At 38.5% G+C, this 9978-nt stretch overlaps 1 protein-coding gene across 1 annotated transcript in view; it reads right to left on the reverse strand.

The window, feature by feature from the left end:
- ZPLD1 (zona pellucida-like domain containing 1) overlaps positions 1-9700 on the reverse strand; it is a 35678-nt gene extending 25978 nt beyond the window's left edge. Inside the window, exon 1 of the mRNA XM_014947175.1 lies at positions 9602-9700. The gene's annotated coding sequence lies outside the window, so the exon portion shown is untranslated. The remainder of the gene's footprint in view (positions 1-9601) is intronic.
- Positions 9701-9978: the final 278 nt, after the last annotated feature.

The following is a 9978-nucleotide window of genomic DNA, read 5'->3' on the forward strand; positions in this document are numbered from 1 at the left end:
TAAGCAAAAAATTTGTACCATACTGATACTGCTGAACATTTCACCTAATTAAAGAAGCATAAAAGTCTTATCAAAATAGTAACAGGAACATCAAAATCTTATTGCCTGTACATGACTATGAAATGAAAACTCCATGTACAAAAAACTAAAGGTAATATGGAAGTGTCATGAATAGGGTGACTTATAATCCAGGAGCAAAGAAATTCATGTGAAAGATATTTGCCATTTTTCTTCAACTTAGAATGCAATATTTTTAGCCTTTTTTGAAGAATACACCTCTTGGTGCTTTCAAAAAAAAAAAGTGCTGCTTTGGTCTAGTAGCAAACATATTTGGCTGTTAAGAAGACTCTCATGATTCTAAAGATGCCACCAGATACTGCAAGGGAAATGTGATCCTTTCTATCTAAGAAACTCTTAACTGACAAACCCATACCAGGTTTCAGTGAGGTACCGAGAGTTCTCTTCTATGTTCTTCAGACCTTATCTCTGGTTTTCTCTGTTGAGCAACTTCAAGGATCTTAATCTCTCAAGCATCTTACACCTCTCAAGAGGAGGGACTGCAAGGCAGGGACTGAGGGAGCAAAGTCCCTCCCTCTGTAAGAGAAGATCAGGTTCCTGACCACCTGAAGAATCTGAACATACAGAAGTCTATGGGACCTGATGAGAAGTATCCCAGAGTCCTGAGGGAATTGGCTGATGTAGTTGTGCCAAGCAACTCTCCATGATATTTGAAAAGTTATGGAAGTCAGGCAAAGTCTTCAGTGACTGGAAAAAGGGAAACATTGTCCTTTTAAGAAGGATAGAAGGGAGGATTCTGGGAACTACCAATCCATCAGCCTCACCTCTGTGCCTGAAAAGATGATGGAACAGATACTCCTAGAAGCTATGCTAAAGCACATGGATGACAGGGAGGTGATTTGAGACAGCAGCATGGCTTCACCAAGGGCAAGTCCTCCCTGACCAACATAGTGGCCTTCTATGATGGAGTGACTACATCAGTGGACAAGGGAAGATTTACAGGTGTGTTGTGATTTGGGCTGAATCAGCCACTGAATGAATGACAGATGCTCTCTGACTTCTCTACCTTCAGAGAAGAAAGAGCATCTCCCTTCAGATGAGAGGAGAGAACTTATAGGTTGAAAAAGAAACTTAACTACTTTAATGAAATATTAATAAAATAATAAAATGAGAAGATAATATTAATAAGAAAATAATGGAAAATATACAATATATACAAAAGCATATTGAGCTCCCAGGATGACAATAATGCCACCAGCAGGCATTGGGAAAGTCCAATGCCTGTCCAGACTGGACTCAGAGACGGACAGGAACTGGATTCCAGATCTGGATTCAGCAATGCACAGATCAGGATCAAAGGCAGACATAGACAGAGTCCCCCTCCAACAGCAGCCATTGAAGAAACAGGCTGACCCCTCGATCCCTCAAGCTTTTATAATGAGCATGATGTAGATGGGATAGAATACCCCATTGGTCAGTTTTGGGTCACGTGTACTGTCCACTTCTCCCCACGGGTGCGACCCCTCTGCACTCAGAAGAGGTTTAACCCAAAAGTGAAATTACTGAAAAGGAAATTGGTTATGTTTTACCTCAAACCAGGACAGGATGTTGTCTGCCTGGATTTCTCTAAGGCGTTTGATACAGTCACCCCCAACATCCTTCTCTCTAAATTGAAGAGATATGTATTTGATAGGTGGGCTCGTTGGTGGATGACAAATTGGTTGGATGGTCTCATTGGTGGATGACAAACTGGCTGGATGGTCTCCATCCAGAAGGTGGTGATCAACATCTTGATGTCCAGGAGATCAGTGAGAAGTGGTGTTCCTCAGGGGTCTGCACTGGGACCAGTACTATTTAACATCTTCATCAATGACATAGACAGTGGGATCAAGTGCACCCTCAGCAAGGTTGCTGACACCACCAAGCCGTATGGTACAGCTGACACACCTGACAGACCATGACAGCCTTGAGAGGTGGGCCTGTGCAAACATCATGAGGTTCAACAAGGCCTGGTGAAGGGTCCTGCACCCGGGTCAGGACAAACCCTGGTATCAGTTCAGGCTGGGGGATGAAGAGAATGAGAGTAGCCCTGCTGAGAAGGACTTAGGGATAGCAGTGGATGAAAAGCTAAACACGAGCAAGCAATGAATGTGTACTGGCAGACCAGAAAGCTGACTGCATCCTGAGCTGCATCAAAAGCAGTGTGGCCAGCAGGCCAAGGGAGGTGATTCTGCCCCTCTAGTCTGCTCTTGTTAGACCCCAGCTGGTGTACTGCATCCAGTTCTGGGGCCACCAACATAAAAAGGACATGGACCTGTTGGAGTGAGCCCAGAGCAGGGCCACAAAGATGATCAGAGGGCTGGAGCACCACTCCTGTGAGGAAAGGCCCAGAGAGTTGGGGTTGTTCAGCCTGGAGAAGGGAAGGCTCCAGGGAAACTTTATAGCAGTCTTCCAGTACCTAAAGGAAAGATGGGGACTAACTTTTTAGCAGGGCCTATTGCGATAGGACAAGAGGTAACGGTTTTCAACTGAAAGAGCGTAGATTCAGACTAGATGTAAGGCAGAAGGGATTTTTGTGATGAGGGTGGTGAGGCACTGGAACAGGTTGCCCAAGGAGCTGGTGGATTGCCCATGCCTGGAAACATTCAAAGTCAGGTTGGATGGGGCTTTGAGCAACCTGATCTAGTTGAAGATGTCCCTGGTCATTGCAGGCGGGTTGGACTAAGCTTTAAAAGGTCTCTTCCAACCCAAACTATTCTATGAGCTATAATTGATGTTTACATGATTTACCATGTTTATGACACTCATACTGTAGTGCTTAGTCTCACTGAGATGCCCAAATCACCTCAAAAAATTCTATCATAGTCATTTAAATAATTTTACTTCTAAATGTTTCTGTCTCCATCCATCCACCTAAGAATCGCTTCCCAACAAGGTCTGGTATTTTCTATTTAGCAAGGGAATCGTTCTTTCTTTTGACTTGGGGATGAAGATAAAAATCTGTGTGCAGGACTTGCATTAACACGAAAAGAAGTTCACATGACAACTATCTCAACCATTTCTAGAACAAGAGAGCTTTGGTCAGGTATAGACAAAAAGACAGTCCGGGACTTAAAGACCTACCACACATGGTTAATTAAATAATTTCAGAGACCATGGTTCATATATATTTCTAAAAAAAAAAAATCAGTTAAGAAGAAAAACAGACGAACATATCCAAGTTTCATTACAATAAAATTAGAGTAAACTTACAGAATGCTGAAATAGCCAGGGTGTGAATCTCTGCTGAACCAGAATTGTCTACATATTCAGCACTCAGTCACAACTGCAGGTCTTACTGTTCTGTGCTGCATATCATTGAAGAGTACAAAGAGATAAGAGTAAGAACACACAGTCCTCACTTTAATTGTTACCAATTCACAAAGCTTTTCTCCCTGCTTTCATAAACTTCACCATGTCAGAAAACACGCACAAAATTTCAAAGTAAAAATGTTTATGATTTAAACAAATGCCATTTTGCAGTAATATTAGGAATTCAGTTTCATGAAGCAGCAGTGGTTTGACCTATCTAGATTCCCTCTTCTTTCCTCTCTTATCACCCGACATACATTTATCTTCACCCATCCTCTCTAAAAAGATCTTCAAAAGTTTTCCATTCACTGATTCAGCCCTACATTCTTCCTGAAAACCACTTGTGAGGCAGTTCTGACTTCTGAGTCTATTGCGTATTTCAAACATTCATCCTGCATTTTATAAGAACATTCTATAATCTACTGCTTGTTCCCTATTTTTCATTCAGAGTGTGTGGCAGTTCTGCAAAATAATTTTTATGCCTCCTGACTGGATCAGTCTTTCAGAAAAAACAGTTAATAGTAATAATGAAAACTTCTGAAAGAAAATTATAGATGTGATAAGCATATAATAAACCTGGTGGAACATTTATAAGTGTTTTCACAGATATCTAGTAATTGCCTAAATTCTCTCTAGTATATTAGGTACAAGTGATGGAATAGAAACATTACTACTTTTACTTATAAAAATATTTTCAAATTGTCATAAAATATTGTCAATTTGTCATGTTCAACAAATATTTCTCAGTCATCTCACGACAAAACAGTTCCTTGTCTTTTGGGGTTACATTTGTCTTACTGCTACAGTTGCTTCTGCATCTGCAGTCAAGTTATGGATAGTTGTGAAGTGCGTTAACTATATTGCTGTCAGGTCTTCCAGAACCACTTTGCTACTAGACACCTATGAGAACATTTGAAGTCATTTAAAAGTAACCTGGTGAAGGAAAACAGTAGCAGTTCTTCAGTGAAACTTTCTCTTTTAACTTGTACATCATATTGTAATGAATTCTCCAGATCACATTTTCATTATTGTCTTCCACTATCTCCTTAGGTCCTCTGGTGCAGATAAAATAGCACTTGGGTCTTTACAGTATCTGTTCTGAGGACAAGCCTAACAAATGTGATAATTCCCTTTTTCCAAAAGGACTGTTACACAAAAAAGGGCACCTGAGATGCAAAGAAGTTTAAGGTTCATTTCAACTATAAAATTTCCCTCCGCTTGTGGATAATCTTTGGTGCTAAGGCTTTGAAACACAGCACTTCTTTTCTTAGAAATTCCTCTGATTTTAGACTCCATAGTGCCATCAATTTCTGACACCAGCAAAACCTGCAAAGCTGAAAATATGTATATATGCAGACATGCAAATGCACATGACAAATATATGCAGAGGCCCACATATATATCTTGAAGGTCAGCAGTTTCCTAAACAGAGGACTAAAGCAGACAACAGAACTAAACATGTAAACAGACTGTAAGTTCCCAAAACTACAGTATTTGAGGGCACACAGCACAGAAATACAACAAATGTAATAATTTAACATATATGAAGAAATAATAAAACGAAGGAGAGAGATCAGTGCACCCTAGAATGTACAAAAAACAGCCGATTTTTTTTTCCGCCCACAAAATGGGAAAGCAGGTTTGTTTTAAATAGGTAAACTAATCTCTCTATCTCGTAGCTATTCAGAACACAGAGAGCAGTTGCAGACTATGCACGACAGGCCACGCATTAAATGCACACACATAGTCAGGCATAGAGTTGCCTTCAGCACCAACTATTTGGTCCTAGAATCATCTATGTTTATTTGTTAGTCATATACGTCCACTCAACTTGAGATTTAAAAACAAGAGTCCTGGATTAGCTCCATCCATCAGTTTTGCAATTAAATGTTAGGTCAAAACTTGGAGCCTCTCCTTAATCAATCTTCCATCAGAGCCAAACAGGAGCTTTACCTGATGAAGACTAAATAATAGCTAAAGTCTCAAATGACAAGTTTTGTGAATCAAGCAGGTGCCTACAGTGTCCAAGGAAAATGAGACTGGGGAACAATTTTTTTCACAGGTTTTTAAAAACAATAGAACCAAAGCAAAAACTTTGTATAAATTTTATAAAATTCTGGTATATTTTCCAGTCCTTTTACAATAATCTCTTTCAGAGGATAAGAAAAGCCAAATGGACTAAGGAAACAATTATTTTCCTCAAATGGTAGCCACACCAAAATTACTAGACCTAAATCTGAGAGACTTCAAATTTTAACGAGCATGCTACGTTGGCAACTGAAATTCAAGACCATAAATACGGATTGCTTCCATATAAACATATCTTGCTTACAAATGGAAATGAAATAACCATTCTAAACCCTCCTGAACAAGAAATTACCGAAAACTTAGATCTGGTTCCCAAAGGCATAGCTTAGTCTTTTTTCCATTAATCTTATTACTGGCAGTGAGAATTCAATGTATATGTTGGGTAAATAATAGAAGCCTCACAGCCAAGCAGTGCTCTTCAACCTATAAAAATCAGCAAAAGGTGTGCTTAAAGAGATACGCACTAGCATAAGTCCATCTGGCGCTTCATCTCATAGCCTTGGAGAGGCAAAACTCCAGCTGAGACTGTTTTATTGCCTGCCTAAATACTAGACAAATTTAATCGCTGTACCATACGGCCAATATGCTGTTAAAAAAAAAAAAAAGAAAAGAAAAGAAAAAAGATATCTACATTTTAGCACTTCAAAACTTTCATAATAATCTTTTAAACATTGTACTTCAGTATACGTCTTTCTTCATTGTTACAACAAATCCTTGGATGCACTGAGATTTATTTTTTTTATCTGGTCTGAAGAGAAACTAAGTTAACTGCATATTTATAAGGTAAGAAGAGAAACAGTAATCAAATGAAGAATATGACTGTATTAATTATTTCCAAGTGATTTATACAAAGCAGTATAACACCTTCTTCCAAGGAGACAGACTGTTAGGGAAATACAATTATTAAAGCTTAAAAACCTGAACAATTCTTTGTTGAACAAGACAGAGATCATGACTTTCTAGATTTATGTAAACTTAATCACTTCTGACTGTTGAAGTCATGGAGTAAAGTGGTACCTGCTTTCTATGCTAAATATCAGAGTTATTCTAGTTTTTCCTACACCTGCTATATCCACTACTATTATTCAAAAGCACTACCTTCCCCCATCCTATTTCATACTATTTTTACTGTAGTTATACTTAATGATGGAACAATTGGATTTTACTTTAAATATTGCCATAATACTTGCTTTGCCGTCCCACAAAGATTACTTCAATAGGATATTTAGATCTTTCTTCCTGCATTCCAAAGAAAATATTGCCAAAACTCTTCCAGACATTAATTTTAATGACCTAAGGAAATACTAGGGTTTTCCAAACTATGCCCATCACATCATACAGTGAAAGTAGCTAAATATTTATCTGATAGATAAGCTAAAAATTTTAATTTTGTTTCAAATGAATTTTCTGACTCCATGGTTCACAGATACATCAATAAAATGTGAAAACACAAATAATCTCAAAGTTTCAGATAGAAAAATGCACAAATCACATCTCCTGAGCTATTCTGTTTCTCCAACCTGCATGAATTAATCACTGTTTCACACAGAACATTCACACAAGCATGAAATGCAGAATGTTATCCCTGAGAGGAGATCTGAGAGGAAAGCAGGTCTGAAGGAAGAGATTTACGGTCAAAGCTTTGGACCTGAATAAAATAATTTTGGACAAATTCTTCTCTCACTTTCACACTCATCATATTGTCTACTGCATCAGAAAAATTTTGACATCAGCAAGAGATCTGAGAAAAAAAGAAAGCAAATTCAGTATAAGATTTGGACACTATTGTAGTGACCTGAGGAGATCATTTTAGCCCAAATTGAGAGGCACCTGACAAAGCAAGACCTCCATTTAACCATTAACATCCACATAATTTGACTTTTTGAGCTTAGCTCTGCGTTTCTTTAATCTTGTCTGTTAGAAATTAGATTCTTTAGTGCAACTTTGGTGAATTTAACATGAAATGCCAAGAACATAAACCTATTGAAAGCAGACAGATTTCCTATTAAAGGCACTGCATATCTGATTCACATCATAAAACTAAAATAAAAATTATTTTGGATTCTCCACTTCTCACTGCAGCTACAAAATATTATTAACAAGAAAAAAATTCTATGGGTAACAGTTAAAACTGCCACCAAGTACAAAACAAAGACCATCAGGTAACCACCAGCCTTGCCACACCCACTTACAGACTCGCTATTACATATAGAAGTATCTGTAATGAACACTGCTACAGGGTTTTTAAGACATTGGCTAATTAATCTAATACTGAGAAAAAAACAGGCTGATTTTGCTCTACTGCAGCTGGTTTATATTGTGTTCCTCTTTCACTTTTAGTGAAAATTACTGACGCACTAAAGCAAGTCCAGGATCACTAGACAGCAGTCGAGTCCCCTGTACAGCAAGCGTGCAAAGAGTATCCCTAAATTCTGGAACAAAGAGGTTACTCCTAGACTGAAATGCATTCTCATCCCATGCACATTCGGTCTACAGATTTCCTTCTCCAAGCACTGATCATTCCATCAGCTAGCAAATTTACAGAGTCTATCAAATCATTTGGTATAGGCCACTGAAGAGTCATCACAAGCTAATGGCCTTCAGTTGCTTCTAACCACGACCTGGTTTCAAACACTGATCTAGCGATGAGATGCTCTTAATCCTACTGCCTGCCTTCAGAGCCCTGCAGTCACATGGGCAGATAAAGATCTAAATGAGTATCATTCTACTTAATTACTCTTTTTATGCTTTTGAAGAGAGAAATATAAATATAAATCTTCAGTAAATAATGCTTGATGTCACTATCAAGTAGATTATACTGCAGCCATCTGTTTGCAGCTTGAAAAGTTACCAGTAAAATAAGACTTCCCTGACAAAAAGCAGGAACAGTTTATGCCAGTTGCAGAATACTGCTGCAGTGCAGTACAGTGCAGCCTTATCTAATCCTTAAAAGGTAGACAAATTTGCAGTAAATAATGCTGCTAATATCTTGGTCTAAGTAAGTATGTAATACCACAGATTTCATGAACACTGTGAAGTCAGAGCACACTTACACTGTTCCCAGATTTCACTGAATTTTTAGAGTTGGAAGGGACCATAGAGATCATCTAGTCCAACTCCCCTGCTAAAACAGGATTGCCTAGAGCTTGTCATTTACATTTAAAAATAAAAAGAAAAATTATTTCTATTGTGAAATATAAAAGATTCATTTATGGATATTTCTTTCACCACATTTCAAGTCCACCTCGTAGCCATTTTGGACTTAAAATAAGGTTTGAAATAATTTTCAAGCCAACCTCTAAAACAAGCCTGAGGGTTGACCTGGCTGAAAGAAAACAAAACATCATGCACTGATAAAAACGTTCTTTGATCAAGAGCATGCAAGCAGGGCCAACACTCTTATCTTCTGCTGCTCTTAGACCATGACAAAGTTTCTCCTTACAGTACACAAAGCAATTATAGTAACTATGTCAATTTGGACTGTATCAGTTCATCAGCTCAGCCAAATACTTGATTTCAAATCCCCACTATCTTCATTCAAGAATATATTGTCATTATTATTACCTTAAAAATAAACAAAGGTGGTGCAATTATCATGCTCAGTCACCTTTGTGACCAGAGACAATATAATTTCCAATCAGCGAACCCATGTCATTCGATTGCAGTGGAGCCAGATAAGAAGTCTCGCTTATCAAAATTTTCTTCCATCAATGCAACGATTGTGGGAACAGGCTGACTGACACAAGTTGGATAACATTGTCTCCTTCAAGCAATTGATTGTTTCCCTCCTGAGAGCAACATGAGTGGGTTTGACATACATTGATAGCCTCAGCACTGCAAGGGGTTTGTAAACTTCCTCCTCTCGCATTAACAGCGTGAGTCTGGCCTGGGCACTTTTAGGTAAAAACTAAGTTGCGAAAAAAAAAAAAAAATCACCGCTTTTCACAGTTGGATGCTAATTTTTCTTCATGTTTCCATTAACCATTCCCTGCGTACTTCTTCCCAACAAACTCCCACTGAGATTTCCCAGTGAGGTCAAATTTGTCTGACAGGTGATAAAGAATTTTCTTTAAAAAGTTACGAATAATTTGACATTTTCCAATATGTTAGTAAGTTCTAGTTGGCTGACATGGTGGGCACTTACCCAAATCCCCTGTAGCTGTTGAGTCAGCTGTACTCCATCTATCCTGTGCTCCTGCATGTGATCAAGTGTTCGACTCCTCTGCCTTGCAGAACTTTTTCAGAAAATACTCTGAGCCTGTGGATGGGGGAAAAGAGACACTCATTATGAAAATTCTTTTTAAAATAGGTCTGGATTTTAGATGGGAAAGTTTGACAGGTCTCAGAATACTTTACAAGTCTGTTCATCATCAGAGTGAAACCTGAGCAGGATCTTTATGGTGGCTTTTTTCAATCCTCTGCCTCTTTTTTTCTTCCGGCCTTTTGATCTGCTTCTCTCTACGTGTATGGAGATCTCCAGAGGACCATGTGGGGCAAACAATCAACCTGGAGAAATTATTC

This window comes from Calidris pugnax, unplaced genomic scaffold (genome assembly GCF_001431845.1).
Source record: "Calidris pugnax isolate Ruff unplaced genomic scaffold, ASM143184v1 scaffold95, whole genome shotgun sequence".
In the NCBI taxonomy this organism is placed as follows: domain Eukaryota; kingdom Metazoa; phylum Chordata; class Aves; order Charadriiformes; family Scolopacidae; genus Calidris; species Calidris pugnax.